Source organism: Equus caballus, chromosome 15 (assembly GCF_041296265.1).
Source record: "Equus caballus isolate H_3958 breed thoroughbred chromosome 15, TB-T2T, whole genome shotgun sequence".
Classification (NCBI taxonomy): domain Eukaryota; kingdom Metazoa; phylum Chordata; class Mammalia; order Perissodactyla; family Equidae; genus Equus; species Equus caballus.
Window position 1 is genome coordinate 75,835,081 of NC_091698.1, and position 22,189 is coordinate 75,857,269.

The 22,189-nt window shown below is 41.0% G+C and overlaps 1 long non-coding RNA gene across 2 annotated transcripts; it reads right to left on the reverse strand.

The window, feature by feature from the left end:
- Positions 1 to 4,052: 4,052 nt before the first annotated feature.
- LOC102149301 (uncharacterized) lies at positions 4,053 to 13,519 on the reverse strand. Of its 2 annotated transcripts, none has more exons than XR_011426484.1 (3): positions 13,322 to 13,519; positions 11,521 to 11,620; positions 4,053 to 6,142 (listed from the first exon to the last, which is right to left on the reverse strand). It is a non-coding gene; the product is annotated as an uncharacterized lncRNA (long non-coding RNA). The 2 variants fall into 2 exon arrangements; XR_001378486.3 differs by lacking the exon at positions 4,053 to 6,142 and adding an exon at positions 8,518 to 8,684.
- Positions 13,520 to 22,189: the final 8,670 nt, after the last annotated feature.

The window sequence follows — 22,189 nt, forward strand, 5'->3', positions numbered from 1 at the left end:
AAGACAAGAGATAACAAATGCTGGCAAGAATGTGGAGAAAATTAAACCCTTGTACACTGTTGGTGGAATTGTAAACTTGTCCAGCTACTACGGAAAACAGATGACATTTTCTCAAGAAACTTAAAATAGAACTACCACATAATCCAGCAGTCCCAATTCTGGATACATAGTCAAAGAAAACAAAATCATTATCTCAAAGAGATATCTGTATTCCCATGTTCATTGTAGCATTACTCACAATAGCCAGGGTGTGGAAATAACCCAAGTTTCCGTTGATGAGAAAAATGGATGAAGAAAAGTGGTGTCTATATATACAATGGAATATTATTCAGCCTGAAGAAAGAAGGAAATCCTGCCACTTGTGACAACATGGAGGCCGTTACGCTAAGTGAAATAAGCTGGACAGAGAAAGACAAATACTGCATGGTGTCACTTACATGTGGAATCTAAAAAAAAAGTTGAACTCAGAAACAGAGAGTAGAATGGTGGTTGCCAGGGGCTAGTGGGTGGAGGTACTAGGGAGAGGTTGGTAAAGTGTACAAACTTTCAGTGATAGGAGGAAGAAGGTCTGAAGATCTAACGTATAACCTCATGAGTATATTTGATAATGCTGTATTGTATAATTGAAATTTGCTAGGAGTAGAAATTGTGTTCTCTCACCAAAAAAAAGATAAATATGTGAGGTGACGGATGTGTTAATTAACTCATTGATGCGAATCCTTTCACAAGGTATACGAATATCAAATCATGTCATTGTACACTTTAAACATCTTAAAATTTTATTTGTCAGGGCTGGCCCCGTGGCCGAGTGGTTAAGTTCGCGCGCTCCGCTGCAGGCGGCCCAGTGTTTTGTTGGTTCGAATCCTGGGCGTGGACATGGCACTGCTCATCAAACCACGCTGAGGCAGCGTCCCACATGCCACAACTAGAAGGACCCACAACGAAGAATATACAACTATGTACCGGGGGGCTTTGGGGAGAAAAAGGAAAAAAATAAAATCTTTAAAAAAAAAATTTATTTGTCAATTATACCTCAGCAGTACAGCTGAATAAAATGAATTAAGAAGAATGTGGACAGAGGGAGAGAATGCAAAGGGAGTGGAAATGTTGCATCCCTTGCTAACAATATATGACATCTTGGTTGTGTTGGTAGTTTCATGGGTATATACAGCTGTCAAAACTAATCAAATTTCATATTTTAAAGAAGAGCAGCTTACTGTATGTTTTACCTCAATCAAGTTTTGAATTCAATTTCAAAAATTGAGTTTGAAAAAGAAAAATTAAAAAATCAAATAGTCGCAAATGCTGATCCAAAATAATGCAATTTTGAAGCAGACCTACAATGTCAGAGAAGAGAAATATGTCAATTCGACAGTCTAGGGATGTCCAAGGTTAAGATGCTCATTCTCTCTCTCTGTCTTCCTCTCTCTCTCTCTCCTCAGTAAGAATTATCATTTCTCATTATTGCAAGTTTCCCATCTCTTCCCACATTCTAGATAGAATCAAGATGATAGAAAACAATCTACCTGTTTCCACTCTGTGTTAGTGGGCACTTTTGTTCCTGTCCACTTTGCTCCTTCTCTCCACGGCTCTCCTGGTTGCTAATTTTTACGTAGACACGTGACTTCCAGCTTTACACGGCTTCTACAGCATCCCTAGGTAGATGTTTGCAAGGACTTTGTGTCCACACCCCTACCCCTTGCTTGCACCGAGTGTCTGGGCCCACTTTTCTTCTCTCCCTAATTCTGATTCTATTATCAATCTAATCATTTTCTCCATCCCAATGTTCAGATGTTCTTTGCTTTCTTAGTACCCTCCAATGCTACAGTCTGTGACTCCGAATGGCAGGAACTTTCAGGATAGTTGGCACATTGGTCAACAATTCTCAGATTACAAAATAAATTTTAAAAGCCAAGTCATTCCTTCAAACATCTGTTAAAATTTCAAGGTTACACAGGAAAATAAGACTTTATTTCAAACATAAACTTTAGAGTTTGAGAATGAAAATAGCTAAGTTATTTCCCAGAACAGGAAGGACTATTTTTCAAAAGTTGAAAAGCCTACTAAAATTTCAGAGCACAGTGATAATTCATTCCCAACACCAATGCCCACAGTCCAAAAGACAATATTGCCCACCAAAGCAATTTATCACTACTTTGTAGTTATCGGAACCAATTGAATTTCACTCTTTTTATTTCTGCCATCTCTTTCTTATTGTTCTTTTATTCTCTTGGGTTTTCTCTGCTTCAGTTTCTCAAATCCTCATCATATATCTCTTCTCAACTTCCTCCATTTTAACTGCTTATGATATGGAATTTACGTGTAAATCATCTGTTGTGTTTGTTAAATATAATTTTTGCTGTATCCTGTCTCAGCTTTAAGATTTCAGATTAACACTGAGTCATGGTGTTTCCCTCCCCAGTATCTAACAAAATGAGAGGGGGGAAAAAAGCCAAAAAATTAAAAGCCAGGGGCGAAATTACTAATAGCCACAAAGCAGGGAAAGGGGGTTAGGTTAACGTTATAAACTTTCAAAAACTAGCAAATAAGGAAAAGTATGGATGGTTGTGAAAAGAAATAGGAAGCACAGCTTTTCTTTTACCTCTGCCCAAATTCCTGGAAATTGTACTGTTAAGTTGATCAAATCAAGCCTAGAAAGAAACCAACTCAGTCATTATCTTTTCCCTTTTCAAACTGAGTAGTTGGGAGTGGGGGGAAGCTGTTGAGGGGAAAAGGAGTGAAATAGGCGCTGGCTGTACAGAAGAAAAAGCTCCACGGCTGTTCAGTTCAAGGACCAAGGCTACATTCTCACAGGAAAGGAGCACAAATAGACCTTGACAAAGGACCATTAACAAAATCTTGAAACAATGAGCAGGGCCTAGGTTATCTAACAAAGACTGGAACTATCCCAGCTGGACTATCTCCTTCTATCGTCATCCTCTTGGGTTACAGAAGAGTATGTAGAGCACAGGGACACTCAGCCATCAGCCTACAGCTGGGAGGAGTAAACAAATGGTTACAAACAATGTGAAAAGAAAACCAGAAGTAATCCTCAGGGCATTGGAGCAAAGAGAATGTCTGGATGAAACCACCCAAACATGAACAAGATAAAAAGAAATGGCATGGCAATTATATAAATACTGTATGGTAAAGAAGGAAGAAAGTAAAGGAAAGACAAAGAACTAAATAATAAGAAAACGTTAAGGATCAGAAGGAAAATTGCTTCACAATATGGAATAATTTAATAAGTATGTGGTCCAAATAAAACAAGGAATCAAAGGCCTGATAATAAGAACAATCTAACCAAGATGGAAAAAGTGACTGCAGGCCCAGGGAAAGAAATAGAGGCTCCAAACAGCAGCATTAAGGAATGATAAATAATTTAGATACAGTAAGAAACACAGTAGTTATTGCTGTAAATCAAATTACTGACATGGAAGAAAGATGAGCTAATCATGATGAATAGATTTAAAAAAGAGAAATCAAAACATTTAGAGATGGACTGATATGGAAGACAGAGAAATAAGATCCAATGTGAGGATAATTGGTATGCTTGAAGGGGCAAACCCAACAAATAAACAGAAAATGAAGCCAAATATATGAGGTCAGAAAAATTCTCTGAAAGTAAGGGGAAAAAAGCCCTGAATCTGTAGCTTGAAGGAGTTCTCTATTTTCCAGAAAAGTTTCACACAGACCACTCGACACTGAGCGTGGCTCAGTTACATCACTAAAATTCAAGGACAAAGAAATAATCCTTTGAGTGACCAGCCCGAAAAGTAAATCATGTACATTGGGAAAAATCAGACCACTTCACAGCAATAGTAAATGCTAATGACAATGGAGTAATAGTCACAACGTTCTGAAGAAAAGAAAGTGTGATCCAAGAACACGGTACCCAGCCAAGATGCTGTTTGACTAGAAGGGCGATGGGTACACTTCCTCAAACATGACAGAATTCAGGGAATACAACATTCATAAGCATTTCTTGGGGAAAAAGTATTAAAGTACAAATCAAAATAAAGAGCATAAAATAAAAATGTCCAGATTTTTTTTATAAAGATTTTATTTTTTCCTTTTTCTCCCCAAAGCCCCCCGGTACCCCGGTACATAGTTGTATATTCTTCGTTGTGGGTCCTTCCAGCTGTGGCATGTGGGACGCTGCCTCAGCGTGGTTTGATGAGCAGTGCCATGTCCGCACCCAGGATTTGAACCAACGAAACACTGGGCTGCCTGCAGCGGAGCGCATGAACTTAAACACTTGGCCACAGGGCCAGCCCCAAAAATGTCCAGATTTTTAAGAATCTGATAAGCATTAAATCCATTTAACTCTCGAGCTAAATACTGAACTAATTGAAAAGAGAATTATAGTTACCAAAAAAGTGCAGACATCATATTTCTAGACAATATAAAAATATGAACAAAATTTGGGAAGCAATGGGAGAAAGTTTGATAATGCTAAGATTGAAATATGTAGCTTAAAAATTATTCTGATCATTGTTGTTTTAAATTTCCTTTCTCAATCTGAGAGGGAAGTTTTAGGAAATAATCCGTCTTGTCTACAGAAACATTCATTTGAAGTTCAACAACTCCTTCAGTTTTTCTTCTATTAAATTCAAGTAAAATTATACTTTTTTCATTAAAGTATCTTCTGTAATAAGATTTCATCTTAATAAATATTTCTGGTTGATCTGTATGCATAAAAGGATAGACTCTAAAATGACATTTCTCTAATGTTAACAATGATTTTTTGGGGGAGATCGTAGTATTTGGGATGAATTATTTCATCTTCATCTTTATACTTATCTCTATTTTTGAATTATTTATAACGAGATCCTTTTTTTTACAAAAATAACACGATTTTTTTAGGTATATGAATATATTAAGATGATAAATACCTAAACTGGGAAGTGAAAATATGAGTGATTGTTATTTTTTGTACATTTTTGTATTTTTTTAATTAAAAAAAATACATTGATAACTGCTTTCTAGGTTTTTTATTATTTTTTTTGAGGTCTTATTTAATATTTCCTCTATGGTCTTATGGTTCTTGATAGAAAAATTGTTGCCCATCCTACTTTAAGAGGGAAAAAAAAGAAACATCTACAAATTTCTGATTAATAATCTGTCAAGTACACACTGCTTAGCTTAGGAGGGAAAAAATGGGTTCTGGAAATCTGATTTCTGGAAGAAGCCCATTTTATTACAAATTACATCTAATTGGGCACATAAACATAAAGAAATTCTTCCAGTGAACAGGTACACTACATAGCATCTCCCAGATACTTTGTCCTAATATAGATTGATGGAATTCTGCACCATAAATCCAATCCCTTCCCCTAAAAGGAAAATATTTATAAGCACCAAAACTTTGCCACATCTGTCTAAAGAGAAATACCAAGCACAGATCAAACCGAAGCAACATGTTTCTAGTTGATATAACTTAAACTTTCCTTGAAAAGCATTGCGAAAAGAAATGGAGGAATGATAATAGAATTATCCAAGGAAGTTTAAGATAATCCTCAAAATCAAGTAAAAACCCTCAAATTAAAGAGTTAAGAAAAAAAAATACTTGGTAGCAGGCATTGGCTCACATAAGTCTATGCAATTTCCCAGAACCAACTCAGAATGCCAGATCTCCGGTTTATAGGTTCAAATCGTGAATTTATACACACAGCATGTGTTATAAGCTCGATCAAACTGAAAGCTCACATATGTACTTTATAGCATCCCCTCTACCCTTTAGTATTTGATTTTCCACCATCCTGGAATATTGTGTTAGTTGGGTATTTTTTTTCACTTTGTTGGAGCAATTTTAGAAGGCATAGAGGGAAGGAGTTGGTGGGTTTGGTGGTTAGACCAGTCTCTAACATTGTCAAAATAATTGTTTTCTCACAAAGCATGGTATGATGTTGTATGGAGCAACCAAGATGTCAACAATTTTTCATAACGTTGTAGCTTCTCTTTGTGCATCTTTGGATCCCATCAACGTGTTTACGACACCCTTAGACAAGTTCAGGAATGCAGCTGGGAGTCCAGGCAGTCACTGGATTCTTGTCTGGAAGGTGATACGCCATGTTCTTCTGTGAAACAGGATATTTTAAGTTTTCTCTTTCACGTACAACCACAGCTATACCACACAGACCTGGGAGACAGAACAGGAGAGACTCAGATGCCAGTTACAGAGATTCTGCAGGAAACCATCTAAGTACCACAAAAATGTCCTTGGGCCTCTCCCTCACAGAGCCAGGCTGACTCCTGAGGTACTGTCCTTTAATCTCCCTGGGCTCCCAGCTTCCTAAATAGGATTTCTAGCTTGCCTGCCTTCTCATTAGATAACCATTGCTCTTCTTAGCTGCGTTCTCCACCTCTCCTTTCTCTCTCTCTCTCTCACCTCTCTCTCTCCTTTCCTTCTTTCTGTCTCTTTCTCTCCTTTCTCTCTCCCATCGCTTCCAACCATGTCACCGAATCTACTCTAATTGTAATGCCCCCAGCCCCTCATTCTTAAAGTGGGAACTGCTTTAGCTTACAGTTTCTGTCCATGAATTTCTCTTAAAAGATGAAACAAAAAGGAAGCCCCATGCCAAGAAAAAAATACGCATGTCAACAAATTTCAAACTCAGATATTAATCAGAAAAAAAAACAGAAGGAGCCCTTCCTTTAACAAGTAACCTGAGTAATGAGATCGTTTGCAGGGGAACTCAGTAATTTTCTTCCTAAATTTACCACATTATACATGCCCAAATATGAAATATCTCTGGGGAAACACCCAGCTGTGTTCTGCTTAGATACTCAAACATTTTTTTCAGGATAAATAAGAAATAACTCTTTCTCTCTAGATTCTTGAGGAAATATCAAATGTCTCCAAGGCTAAGACATCAAATTGGAACCCAAGCTCAAAGCAGAGGTTGGGAGTGAGGAGAGAGAAGAAGTTTGGGGTTTAAGGTAGGAGTTGGCAAATGCGATCTATTAAAGGCCAGAGGGTAAATATCTTAGGCTTTGTGGGCCATAAGATCTCCGCCATAGCTACTCAGCTCTGCCGTTGCAACGCAAACACAGCCATGGCACATAGCAGATGAGCATGGCTTTGTCTCAAGAAACCTATTCATGGACCTTGAAATTTGCATTTCATACAATTTCCCCACGTCATGACACATTCTTCTTTTGATTTTATGTAATCACTTAAAAATTTAAAAACCATTCTTAACTCGTGGGTAATACAGAAACAGGATGTGGATTGGAGCTGACCTATGGATCACAGTTTGCCAACGCTGGTTTAGAGGAAATTGTGCGCGTACCAGAAAGAAGACAAGTCTTCCATCCCATCTTACACAGGTACAATGACTCCTATTAGCAAAGTGTTTTTTCAAGTCCTGCCTTAGGCAATCCTCATCGCCTATGATGAGATACATATTATTTTCACATAAAGGATGAGGAAGCTGAGGTTCAAAAAAGAGAGAATGATCTTTAATTCATTTAACAAATATTTGAGTCCATTACCAGTGCTAGGCTTGTGTTAGGCCCTAGGGATATGGCACTGACTAAGGGAGAGTTTCCAACTGCTCAGAGACTAGTGGGACAGACCAGGAAGTACAGGAAATTACAACACAGTGCACAGGCTAAAGAGACACACAGAGGAAGCATTTAATTTAGTCTGTGGGCTTGAGGAAAGCATTCTGGAGGAAATGACAGGTAAGAGAGAGGTAGATAGGCGAAAGGAAGAGGAGGAGGAAAAACTACCCTTTCTAAGGAATAGCATGAGCAAAGATGCGGAGGTGAGAAAGCGCAACACAAAAAGGAGCCTCGGGTTAGCCCATAAGTTTGCATCACACAGCCTAAGGAATATATGGTGGGAGCGGATCAAGAGCAGAATGCTGCTCAAAAATGATGAGCAGGGACCATTTTATATCATGTTACAGAGGGTGGGCTTTCTCCTGGGAGCAATGCGGAGCCGGTCAATAGGTGGAAGCGATATGATCAAATTCACCTTTCAAAAAGATTGCTCTGGCTACGGAGTAGAGAAGGGATTGCAAGAAGCAAGTCCAAGCCTCTTATTTCGCAATAAAAAATACTGACCACCCCTCATAAATAATCTGACTTGCTCATGTTCACTGGGCTGGTGAGTCATGAAACCAGACCGCTAACTCCATGCCCAGGACCTTCTGTCCGCTTGATCACAGTGCCTCTCCCACACACTCAGGAGTGGACAGCACTTGTCAAAGTCATAAATACAGCCATGTGCTCATTTGGGTAGAGAAAGGTATTTAGAAACCAAGATCTAGCCATGGGTTCTGTTCATTGCTGCAGGGATGTCATCTGGAGCCTTTCAGCTGACAAAGCCAGGAAAATAACCAAAGCACCACACTCTCTTTGCATTGAGCTAATATTAAGTGAATAATAATCTACTGACTTTCTGTTAGGTCCCTAAAATGCCAAATACTCTGCAAAAGGAGATGAGGAGGAGCGTTTAGGAGAGAGAGTAAATTCACTGGTGACGCCAGTTAAAATTTGTAAACTGGGTAGAATTATAGTGAGTTTAATGATTTACACCAGGGGAGCTTTCTAACAGAGGGTGAAGTATGTCATCATTTTATAAAGAGGGGTGAGAAGCCGGGTAGCGTTCTATTAGATGATCTTCGGAATAGGTAGAGGCTGCAATTCTGTTCTTTTCAGAGTTCAACACACATCTGTCAAGAAAATAACAGAGTTTAAAAAAACAAAAACCCCAAAACCCTTAGTGATGATTTGATGCAATCTCTGTAGTTTACACATTAGGCCCCCAAGCCTGTAAGGCTGCACATGCATGGGGTTGGAGCGCTTGCTCTGGAGTTAGACACTCCTGGGTTCATGTCCCCTCTCTGCCCACTGCTTGCTGTGTGGCTTTGGGCAATTGACTTAACCTCTCTAATCCTAGTAACTCCATCTAAACGTCCCAGGTTTGTTGTATTTAAAGGAAATAGTGCATGTTAAGTAATTTTGCTCAGTGCTTGGCACATGCCCTGTAAATGATCTTTATAATTATTATTACTAATTATAATAACGAACCTTTCTAGTTATAATAATAAGCATCTATACATCACTACATGACTACCATTATTGCTATTGTTGTTGTTGCTATTTACTTAAGGTTACAAAAACAAAATAATAACTGGACTCAAACTAGAATTGTCTGTGCTCCAGACCTAAACTCCTACTCAAAACCTTTTCCCACTTTAACAGTAACTTTCAAACTAAGTCCCATAGTCTCGGGGTTTGAGGAAGTGCCTACAGGAGAAGCTGGCCAGGCAGAGCTCTAGACCTTGTTTTATTTTATATTTCTTTTGAAGCAAGAGCTCCACTGCTAAGAATAATTTTGCAAACCATTGGTTTCAACCATGCTGTCATTACAAATGAAATCAGTAGCAAGCAAAGGACAGGAGCACAGATCTTGATCTTAAAGAAATGAAAACAGCTTATGAGAAGTCAAGCAGTGGGTTTGAAATAAATTAAGCAAATCCAGTCTCCCCTTGCTTTTCAATTGATAGGATTTTCCCAGGTAGCTCAGTTTAGAGGGGCAGCAGGAGGCTAAACATATAGAACAGATTCTCAGCAAAGGTTTCCACTTTCACCAACACCCACTTCCACCATCCCTTCTCCACTTAAGCTTGGCCACCTTCCTTGCATCAACTGGATCACATACATCCCTTGGGTGCTATAGCCCGAGAAGTCAACTGTGGAATATCTCTGGAATTTGTATCTGGAAGAGTTGGGAGAGGCCAATTAATCCAAAGGTGGAATTTTGTGCCCCTCTGAGCCTTTGACTTGTCAGGCTCCAATTACCTGTCACCTGGAGATGATTTTATTCTCTGGCCCCAGAGCTGCAGAAAGTGAGGAGGAGCTGTGCACATGTTGGTCAAAGTAAATGAGCCGATGATTTGCATAATAAGCTAAATTGAACTTTAGTGGCCTAATGATTTTGAAAAGCTCCCTACAAAGCTGAATTTACCTACAGAGTGGTGTTCAGAAGTTACCTTTTGGTTTACAGATCAAGAATGCTCCTGTCTTCCTCCCTCATTGTAAGATTTCGGAACAACTGCTTCTGTGTAATCATTTCTCACATTTAAAGTGTAGAACAAGAAGAGGCTAACTTCCTTCCATTCTGAAAATTAACCCTTCACTTTAGGAAAGAATTTATGCTTCTGAATCATAAAAAAGTCAGCACCCTCCAACACTAAACAGCAACACCACGAAAAGAAAAAAGATTGAAAACATCAGTGAATCAATTTCCCTTTCCGTACAGATCTGCAAGATGAGATAGGTCTCATTTCTGCCAAGAGGCTTCCGCTATGACAAGTTGAGTCAGAATGCTGCAAATTGTTCGAGATAGTTTTTGGACCACATGTGGTAGCTGGAAGAAACTGAACTGAATCAAGCTAACTTTTGCAAGGCGTCTTAGGTTTTTAGAAGATAAAAGAAAAACTCATAGCTCTGTACCTCAGTTATGTGGTTTCTGTAATCGTCTATGGTGTGAGGAAAAACAATAACAGAGCGACCAGTTATTTGAGATGGAATTCACTGGTTCTTGTCTTTTTTGAGCTCTGATAATAATGTGATTCATGGGTGTGGTCGCGGCAGGAAGGCACTGCTCAGTTCTCCCTTAAGAGTGAATCTTTAGTGAGAAGTGTACTTATCTCCCGGTCTGCTTCGGGCTTTGGAATCCGCTGCAGCATTCACACCAAGGCCATTCTTTTCCAGAGCTGCTCCTAGCCAACGCCTGGGCATGGGGTGGGGGGCGTACTAGAGCTAGACATTCCTGCCCAATGGAGAAATTTCTCTACTAGGAATTGTTGCTTTGGGGATCCCCGTCAGCTGAGCCAAGGCTTTCTCAGAGCTGCCCTGAAATCCGAAGCTCTACCTACCTAATTCTGCTTCCCTCTGGCTCTCCCTTCACGGATGTCAGACTTGCATCATGATCTGAGACTCTCCCCACCAGCTCCCGCTGCCTCTCCCATTTATCCTTCAAGCATATCCCTCAAGAAACGTCTTGCATTTCTAATTCCGTCTTGGTGTCTGCTTCCCGGAGGACCTAAACAGAGGCAGAGGGGAAGGAGCAGAGCCTTTTTCCCCTTAGCCCATCTCTAACCTCCCGTCCACACACTGCCTTGTCTTTCCGACCAGGCCACTCAAGCCACAGCTGCGGCCTTCAGCAGTGTTTGCCCTCGGCAGTCATGTGGTCTTTTGCCATTTACTTTCCTGACAGAAACACCAAGCCTAAGCAGATTGGAAACAGCAAATGTATCTTTAATGATGGAAAGTAAATATGAAAAGCCAAGGAGGTGCTGGGAGGGTAGGGCAAAGTCTGCCCCAGCTGGAGATTTGAGGGTGTGTGTGTGTGTGTGTGTGTGTGTGTGTGTGTTCATTCTCATTTGGAGGAGGAGGTGGTAAATATCCCAAACTTAGAAATGACTTTCTCTTCATAATTTTAATGAAAGAGAACAAATTAGTCTAGATGCATTATTTTACCTTTCCAATTCTGCTACTTACTCTAAAACTACCAGATCACTTGGCAAGGAGTAGAATGAATTCACTTCTGTTTTATTTTGTTTTCCTCTCTATTTTCATAACTCCATGAAATAGTCCAAAGCTGAGGGGAAAAGCAGAGGAAACAAATATAAATGAATTGAATAAGCCATAAACTCGTCAGTCAATGTTTAATCAAGCAACTGCTACTATATCGAATGATCATTGTCCAGTTTTAATTTTTCCAAGTAATTGATCCATGTTATCTATAGTTTCCTCACTTCATTTTAATTGCTAAAGTGTAAAAAGACCTAGGAAGTGAAAACAAAAATCACTTCTGACTGAGTAAAACGTGGACAGCTCGTTGTGACAGAGTTGCCTACCTGGAGGTAAGGAGAAGGAAGTCTGAAAATTCCTTCCAACAATCGACTCTAAGGTCAGGAAATTAATTTTTTAAAATTAAAATATGCACTTATATCCTATTTATTTGCCACCACTAAGTGTATGGATTCTGTTCACGTTTGCTTGAAACATAAAAGATGAGTTACCCCAGGCAAATCCTATTTGTCCGCCCCATGGAGATTTCTTTCCCAGGTAGCCAGAAACACTGAATCCATTCTCCTCTCTTTCTCTCTCTCTCCCTCCTGCCACCTTTCCAAAGCCTATAAGGACACTCTAAGTGCAGTAATTTGTTGGGATGGGGGTTACACTGTCAGCACTAACAAATAATGTAAGATTTCTCATCACCTTCGACCTTACCACTCCCTATCCTCCACCAACGAAAAGGCGGGATATCCATATGAAATTATCTGGACTGAGGATTATGACAAATGTACATGCCCCACCTCCCCTGCTTCCTTCCATCTGTGTATGGCCTAAAACAGCTGACCCGGACAGGCTTTCATCTTTAATCTAATCAACTGACTTTCCCATGGGAAACAGCCAGTGAAGCCCAAACCTATGTACCAAACTCTTTCTAGACCCAGGCAACTCACCACATCTGACACTTCAAAAAAATCAGTAAAAGTGGCTGCTATGAGTCACTTAGGACAAACAGCACTCCTGAAAGAAACGAACATCACTAGCAGAAACACATTAGCGTCTCCTTTGAAAACACTACGGGTCCCTATAGACCCAAATGGTGTTTAGGCCCGAATTCTCTCCATCTCTAGGATACCTTCTGTTTGCTGTTCAATTTTCTGTGAATATAACTATCTCCTCTTCATTTTTTTTTTTTTTTGACTGTAACAAACTGGCATCAGAAATACTTCTAATATTTGTCATGTTCCTTCACAGTCTCCTTTCAATGATTATGAGGCTTAAAGGAGTGACTACCTATAATTTGCTCTACACCAGTGGCTTTCAGTTTCAGAGGCCATGACCTACGTATTACTTCACAACCTAGTACACACACACATATACACACACACAACCAACACAAAAACAGTGGAAGAGGAGTCTAAGGAGAGGAGACACGACAGCTAAATGTAATGTGGGACCCAGGATGACATATCCTGGCATAGAAAAAGGACCTTAGGTTACAACAAAGGAAATTCTAGTAAACTTTAGATAATAATAACATATCAATATTGGGTCATTAGGGTGAAAAATGCACCATAGTAATGTAAGATGCTAATAATTGGGGAAACTGGGTGTGGGGTAGACAGCAACTCTCTGCACTACCTTTGTAGCTTTTCTGTAGATCTAGAAGTCTTTTAAAATACAAAGCCTATTAAGACAGCAACAGAAAAGGCAGTGGCTGCCATAGTCGGGGGGACTCTGCAGTGATGTCAGGCTCTTTCCCCCTAAACCCTGTTTCACCCACCTGTAAAATGCTGCCGATGATGCAGAGTCCCTCTCCCACCAAGCGGATGGAGTAAAAAGCTCTAAGATGAGAAAGATAGAGCACTCACGACGTGCACTGGCAGAGCAGCTGACTAACGCCAGCGTGCTTATTAAGCTAAGCCTCACGTCTTGTTGTTCTCTGACAGGGGTCCAGAGGGAGGCAATAAAGCTCTGTGAAACTTACCCTGAAATCTGACATGTGTCCAGATCACCAGTTGCCAACCAACCTGCCCAAATTCCGACAGGAAATTCAAACCAGAGCGATTTCCTGTTTTAAAAGAGGTGCTGTTTTGCTTCTTCTTTTCTATCTTTTTTTTCTTTTTCTTAAGAAGAACTATGAGTCGGTAACAAAATATTTGAATCAGATGGAAGGAATAAAACTTGAGATAAAATGGCACAAAACCAAACAAATCCCTGGAGCTGGAGAAAATCCTGGCTGTGACAGGAATTCGGGCCTTTCCAATATGGGTCTGAATGAAGCAAACCTCAAAACCCCACAGACGGGTGTGAAAGTTCATAAAATGAAAGTGTGGAAATGCAAGCATTCACAAAGGGAAGCTGATTAATTTTCCAAAACTCCATTGAGCACCGTGTTTCAGATCAACTAAAGCTCCAACTGATGCTGACTCAGGGCTCAAAGCAAGAATAATACGGTTGTTATGAAAACTCTCTCTTCTGTCTAATGGGTCTCTGATCACCCATTCTTTGCATTTGTGAGAAGACCCTTTGTTCCTGGATCTGAATGGAAGAAGGCTCTGATCCTTAAGTGGCCAGAGCCAAGGAGTGGCCTGTCCAAATTCAGGAAATTCTTGTATGAAAGAATCTTATTCAGAACCCCAATACATAATCAACTAAAATCAGAGCTGCTCAGGATGATGAGGAGGAGAGGGCAGAGTCATCTCATTTAATGATTATATCAACGGATATACTTACTTTGAGTGTATAAAAATTTCGTCATTTATAGGAATGGGTTTAAAAATTGTCTCAACATTTAGTATTTAGTTGATTGATACAGATAAATAAATGTTTTATTATAAATTATACTAATATAATATTCTTACTTTACATCTGTGTAACTGGCGGATATACTTTCTTGTTCCTGGGAACTCCAGGGACTAAAGTGTTTCAAAACAGACAGAGATGAGAGGAAGAAAAGCCCTAAGACAAATACGAGATTTGGCAGAAATTGGCCAGATGCTCATCCTTCCAATGTCTTCCTCCTGGGAACAGAGGAATGCCACATATTCCAGCTGCCCTTGCAAATAAATTAGTAGCATGTGACTTAGTTCTGGCCAACAAAATATGGGTGAAAAGAATACATATCTTTCTCAGGCCTTGTCTCTAAAATTTCTACTGCACTCTTCCACACTCTCTCTACTTTGTTGGTACACTGGCAAGTACGGACTGCTAGCTGGTAGAGTTACGAGACAGAAGGAGACCAGATCCCTGAGTTTCTTTTTAAATGAGAATGACCCAGGAAAGCTACATTGGCAGCATCACACTATGATGTGAGCACAAAATAAAAATTCCCTGGGCTAAGCCACTGAGAGTTGAGGATTTGTTTGTTACCACAGCAAGACTTTTCCTATCCTGACTGATACAGAAGATATGGACTTCTAAAATTTATTTAATTTCATTTTTAAAACAATTTTTATATTTTGTTTAGAGAGCTAATTTCAGTCTGAGTCTCCTCAATACCATATATTCCTTTCTACATTTATTACTAGAAAATAGTTCTCTTTCGTGAAGAACTGGCACACTTTATTCAAGCAGATAAGAATTATGTCACCTATCATGTCATCCTTTGTGCCCTGGGTATCAGAAATCTTGTGTCAAAATTAATGTTTAATCGCGGTAATTGAGTTAGCCCTCTTGGTTGCTGTTTTTGTTGCTGATTCCCTTTGGTTTTCTATGTCTTTCTTAACCGTTTGTTGTTTTTTATTATTTGAACCAGTTGATCCATTTTAGAAAAGATGTGGAATAAACAAATAAATCTTTCAAGAGAAATAACACTAGCAAACAAACTAAAGCAGATGTCAGGAATTCTCTCTAAAGTAACATTTCACTTGCCTGTTGTTAAAAGTTTCCCATCACCGTGTCTATTTAAGTGGGAGTCACATCACAATTAAATGGAGATGTTTTGTACGACATCGTGATTTAAGGAGCACCTACTCTGTAGCGGAGGCACTCAGGCATGACCTTTACCTGTGCTTCCGTCAATGGCAGACCATTTGACCATATGGTAGCCACTTCCTTACATGCCCCAGATAGTATATGATAAGCATGAGTGGCGACAAATTTCTAGTTTATCAAAATTGGAATCAAATTTAAAAATTAGACTTCAGTTCAAATAACCTTTTTTCTGTCAAAGCATAAAGAATCCCCCATAATTAACTTGATGCCAAGACCAAGACTTCTCTTTGCAGCAATCACTACCATTGTTTTATATTTCGTAAGGGTTTCTCCCAGAATATTAATATACCATTCTTCCTTTCTGGTGATCAAATGAATAAAAGCTATTTTGTAGCAGGTTCTGCTTCCACTTGTGGAAGAGTGGCTTCTAATAAAACTTCTGCCTCACAAGCATAAGAAAGGCAACAGAGAACGTGTACAAGCTTGGTTCACCTACCTGGTATGGACTGTTTTCGCATTATAAAAGGAGTTATAAATATATACTCCCAAAGAGACATACACTTCCCTTCCTCCCTCCTCTAATGCCAAGGCTGAGTCTTATCAAGTGGTGGTTATGATGTCCTCCAGCATCTGAGTTCTTATGCTGGGAAGGAGACAAAAACACTGAGTAACCCTGTGAACCTAAGGGGTGGGAGCCACGTGCTGCTGGTAGGAGTCCAGAGGCATCCCTTCACACTGCCCAGTGTCAGCACCAATAACAGGTCTCCAGCTATGGTGGCAGCACCAGCTGCGCAGTGGCTCTTTCTAGAGTATCTAGTCCCCCAAACTGAGTCCTCTAGACTCGAAGAGATGGCTCTGTTTCCCACTCTGATAGCAGACCAAGGTAGGAGCAGCTGCCTTGCTGTTGGATTAAGTAAGCTCTTTGAGTTCTTATACAGGAGGAAGGACTCTAGTAATGAAAGACATTTGTACAATAATGGGATAGGGACTCAGAATCATTTTAATTTGAATATTTAAGGAGATATGACCTTATATATTTCCTCAAGATGGTGAAGTACACATCAAGTGCAAATATAAAGATATGCCCACACTCCAAAGGGAGATATTTATAAAGTTTATCAATATAATCCTTCATGCTAACCAACTAGCAGAGTTTATTCAAGATTAATTAGATCAACTTAACATTTATTTATTAATAATGTAAGTGCCAGGTATTATGCTATTTGCTAGGTATATACAGATGAATAACACATGGTCCCCACCCATCAGAAGGTGATGGCCCCTGAAACACTATTTGACCACTGGGGATGTTTACCCTTGGCATTACCTGACCAGAATATTTTGCCCCAAGCTTGTCACCATCTCATGGGCCAAAACTCTGAATGACATTGGTTTTGACACAGATTCAACAAGTATTGTCATAATAGCAATACAATGTCAAAAATAGTAAGAAAATGTCACCAACATCATGTTCTTGGCACTGAGCCCAGGGAGCTTGGGGAGCATCGTCCCTCAAACCTCTCCAACCCAGCATTTACACCCTGATTGCAAAGTCCCCATGCTTGCTTATTAATTGGCTACTTTGGTAAAAGCAAAAGTTCTATCTCCTGGTATTTATGCTTCACTTTATCTTTCAACTAAAGTAGCTTTGGTATTTGATGAGCGAGAAACCACAGGCGTAAGACAGAGATTCTAGATCAAGGAGAAGCACTGTCATTCTAGAATCAAGAGTCCTCGTCACTGGCTGGTGGAGGTAGGGAATATGATATCTGGCTTTCCGACTTCCTTTCCTTTGGGTCAGATGTTTATAACTTGGAGTCCCAGGAACTACAAACTTCCTAAAGTTGTGTGCGACATTGTATGTGAGTGGGGATGTTTTACTGAGTAATTAATATCTGCCTTAATCAGTTTTTCTCTGTAGGAAATGAATAAAAGGATTATTTCTCCCTTCCTCCTCCTAGAGAGAGAACCAACCTTCCCTTTTCAGTGCTCCTAGGGCCTAGTTCTGCCCTGAAGGTCAACTCCATCCACTTCTTTGCTGAGGGCAGAGGACAGAGATGGGAATTGCCCTGCAAGAGGGAAGACAAGGGGTATATGGCTGGTGGGTGGGGGTGGGGTGGTTGGTGGTGGTAGTGAGAGAGCATTCCTGAGAATAGGACTGAGGGGAGGGAGGGGGAGGGTGCTATTGATATAAGTTCTTCTAGTAACCAGGCTCGCACAGAGTAATCCAGAGGTATCAGGTCTCACATGAGAATGGCTGGGTGTGTGTTTCCTGCAGAGGCACCTAGAAGGTCTGAATGCCAGCGCCACAGTCTGGGAGCTCAGCACAGATCCCCAAGGAGAGCCACACGGTATCACCTGCACCTCTGAGTGAAGGAGAAAACCCAGGGAGTATTCAACTGAAATCCTGAGGCTCTCCCCAGGATTTCTGGGCCAGGTTTTCCGTACGACCTCAAGCAAATATCAAGGATGAATGAGAAAGGCCCTCCCACAAATAACTGAACTTGGATTTCTCAACCACCTGGTGGGTGGAAGACTGAGTCAGCTAGGATTTGGAAAAATTAAAGATGAGACATTTCTTACACTTCCAAGATCATAGGGCAAAGGCAGGCCAATTACATGCATATGTACATTTTCTTTTAGGAAATGTGTCCAGAACTTTCATTAGATTCTTAAAGGGACAAAAGCTGTAGGAGATAGGCGGTGTTTTTAGATTGGGTTCCCTGAGATGAAGCTTCGAGATTTGTGAGCGAGTGATTTATTAAGAAAGTGCTTAGAGGAGACTGGCAAGAGAGTGGAGGAGGCAGAGAGGAGAGAGGAGGAAGCCAAGCAAGGCTGCAGGTTCAGGCAAAGCCCTGCAGAGGGTGCCTTCAGCCGGATCCACAGAGGAACCCCAGGTGTAAGTTACACTTCTGAGTAGGACCAACTGAGGCAAGAGCACTGGACTTGCACATCCCCTTACTTTTAGGCCATTGATCAGGGCCATGGGCAGGGCTGTGGAGAATAAATTCCCAGGCACTTTGGGCTGAAGGCTGTCTGCACAGGCTCTGGTAGAACTAAAAGCAGTTTTCCAAAGAGCTTCAGATGCTGTGAATTAAAATCAAATGCACAACAAAGGAGTGAGAGCATGTGCCAAAAACGGTCAAGAGAAAAAAGATCTTGGGGCTCTGGGTAGGAGCACCAATATTGTCCCGTTCTCCCCCTGAAAGGAAGTGTTCTTAAAAGCCAATTGTAACCAGAGGGCCAGGGACTCGGTACCCCAAGCACAGCCACATAAACTCTTAAGAAGAGATGGGTAGAGAGCTGGGCCGGAGAAGGGAGGCTGGAAGTGTGTCAAGAGGAGAGCTCCCGGAGAAAATGTGTAACAGATACATTACTCCAGTGTCTGTTACTCCAGTAGGTCTGCCTCCCAGGCCTTCCAGAAAACATCTTCTCTCTGGACATTAGTTGTCTGGGTTCTGAGAGTCCATCGGCCTTTCCTGTCACTCACAGCTTCTCAGTGGTCATGTCTTCATCTCAGTGCCAGCCTCTAGCCATTCTGCAGGGCCTTCTCTCTCCCTCCCTCCTCCTCCTGCTCACTGCCCCTCTTCCAGCATCTCTCTCTTTCATCTCATTAATATGTTTTTCTTTTATAATGTAGAGAAAATAACTCTTTTTGTTTCCTTCCTAGTCCAGTAAAGCTGCGCCCAGTGGGTCCCATTTTCATAACCAAACGTACCCATAGAAGGTGTGCTCTTAAGCACGGGGAGTTCTCTCCCTGAGAGTCTGCAGGCGGCACTTTATGGGATTTTTCCCCTCCCTGTTACACACACACATACACCCACACACACACACGGAAACTGAGGCCCAGAGAAATGGCAACCTGCCTGAGGTCCCTGAACTAGTCAGTGATAAAATCAGGACAAGAACTCAAATTCATAGCTCTCTCTTCAGTGTTCAATACCTCCTAACACACTGCCTCCCGAGCATTCAAGCATTTTATATCAATGGTAATAAATATAAAATAGTTTCCTGGAAGAGACAATTCAAGCTAAGTGTCAAATGCATTCCATAGATACATGGATTTTTTTTTTCTGAATCCAGGGGACTGAGGCACACGGTATAAATGTGGGGAAACAGAAATTAGCGTACATTCCAAAAGAAAGTATAGGGGCCTCTCCAAATGGTTCAGGGCTGAAACAGACTGTTTAGAGGGACTGTTAATTTAAAAACCTTGTAGTGTCAGTAGCAATACTTTCTTTGCTGAATATTTTCTTACTAATTTCACCAAAATCATAAAAAGCTTGATAAAGTCAAAAGATGTTTCAATTAGATAATCAGATTCACTTTCCTACCGTCAAACAGGAAGGGGTTGTCTTATCTCCATTTCCAGAGAAATTAGGTAAGCACCAGAAGTCATGGATTTCGTATCAGCTCAAGGGTAGTTTAGAGCCCAGGTCTTCCACTGCCTCATTCTCCGGAAGCCACGTCTAACTCAGCCCTTCACAGATTACAAAGTGCTTTCCCCACATTGTACTGTATGTAACCCTCATAGTAACCTTGTGTGATAGAAAAATTATTACCTCGCTTCACAGACAGGAGAACTGGAGCTTGGAGAAGTTAACTAACTTGCCTAAAAACACCCCACTAGTATGAGACACAGTGGAGACTCAAATCCAAACCCTGAACTGCCAATCCCACGTTCCTTCACCAGTCTGTCTAACAACTCTCAGCGCTAGAGGACATGGGTTTGCTTGGGCCACTGGTTTGGATGTTACAGACCGAAAGAAAACCAGGCTAAACTATAAGCCACTGCAGGTGGGATCTTATCTTTATATCACAGGAGGGTGTTGGCTGGACAGGAGCTGAGTCTTGAACACCAGCAGTGAGTGTTTGGTTACTTCATGAGGGGCTCTGTTCCACGGATGGGGCAGTGACAAAAGGGAAAAAGTCCCCGCCCCCTGGAATTTACATCTAGTGGAATGCGATAGCATTGAAGCAAATAATGAAACATAAAATATGCAAGTGATGGTAAGTGCAATGGAGAAAAATAAAACAGAGCAAGGGGACTTAGGAGTGTGTGTGTGTGTGTGTGTGTGTGTGTAGGGCTAATGTGGTTCTATTTTATATATTAGGTGTTCAGGAATAGAATAAGGTCACAGTGAGAAGGGACCTAAAGGAAGTGAAGGAGCAAGTTTTATGGAGATCTGGGCAAAACAATTCCAGATAGAAGAGAAAGCAGGTACAAAGACCCTACGGTATGAGCTTGGTGAACCTGAGGAACACAAGGGAGGCCAGAGTGGCCAGGCAGGGTTTAACAGCCATGAACTTGCCTTTATGGAGCAAGGAAACTCATAAGAGAAAAGAAGTGCACAACTTTGAAACATAAAGAATAATACAAAGTGAAATTGCGTAAGTGTTATAGCGAGGCCTAAATCTAGTATTATGAGATTGCAGAGGAAGTAAGGGAGGCTGAGAATCATGGAGTCGGAACTTGATTCCCTATTCCAAGATACTGAATTTTTTTGAACAGTAAAATATACCTCTTTCAGGTTATATTTCATGTAGATTGTCAATATGAAAACAAATGGAATCAAAATACTCTGGTTGCAGCGAGGGTGGGAGGGTTCCAAGTTGGCCTTCCTCTTTCTCATCTCCAGCCACAGAGACACCTTCCTGGAACTCTAGCACTCTAAGAAGCAAAGTTTGCCAGTGGTCAATTTAGTCAAACTAGTTCATTTCACAAAAGAGAAATCTGAGGCTTGCAGAAGGAATTTTCTTCTGGAATCTAGTGGAATGAAGTCCCCCTGGTCTTCTGTGCTGGCCCCTGCAGCTGATGGCATGGATCCTGCTTCAGCCTCCGGTCTGCAAGTCCCCACCTCCTTGTGTTGACCCCGGGCCTGGCTGGCCTAGGACTCTTCTGCTCTCTGGCTTTCCCTGCATGTGTGCGCACCAGAGCAATTGCTTCTCTCTGCTCCTCTTGGAGGCCGGATGCAGTGCTCTGGGGAGCTCCTCCATGAGGCTGGCCATCTCCCCAGCAATAATTCCACCTGTGGGACCAATGCCTTCAGCGATTCTAGGGGCAGTCTGAGACCATCAGAACAAAAAGCTCATTGCTCAGATTTGAATTCCAAATTAGATTTTTGAGTGCAAAGTGAGCAAATAGTCTTCAAACTTGGATTTATTGAGAGAATGTACTTCTTTTTTTTTTTTTTTTTTTAAAGATTTTATTTTTTCCTTTTTCTCCCCAAAGCCCCCCAGTACATAGTTGTATATTCTTTGTTGTGGGTCCTTCTAGTTGTGGCATGTGGGACGCTGCCTCAGCGTGGTTTGATGAGCAGTGCCATGTCCGTGCCCAGGATTCGAACCAACGAAACACTGGGCCGCCTGCAGCGGAGCGCACAGACTTAACCACTCGGCCACGGGGCCAGCCCCGAGAGAATGTACTTCTTGACACACAGAAATAATGACAATGAAACTGCCCTACACTGATCCTCTGAACATGCCAAGCACGTCCTGGACTTCATGCCTTCACACCTGATGTGCTTCTCTATTTAGATTCTTTATGGTAAATTCTATTTCTTCTTCCAGGAAGCTAAATTCTCTCCCACTCTGATACTTTCTCAGACTTTCCCAAGTAGAATCAATTGACTCTTTATCTGTGTTCTTTTTTTTTTTCTTCTTCTTCTTCTCCCCAAAGCCCCCGAGTATGTAGCTGTACAATTTATCTGTGTTC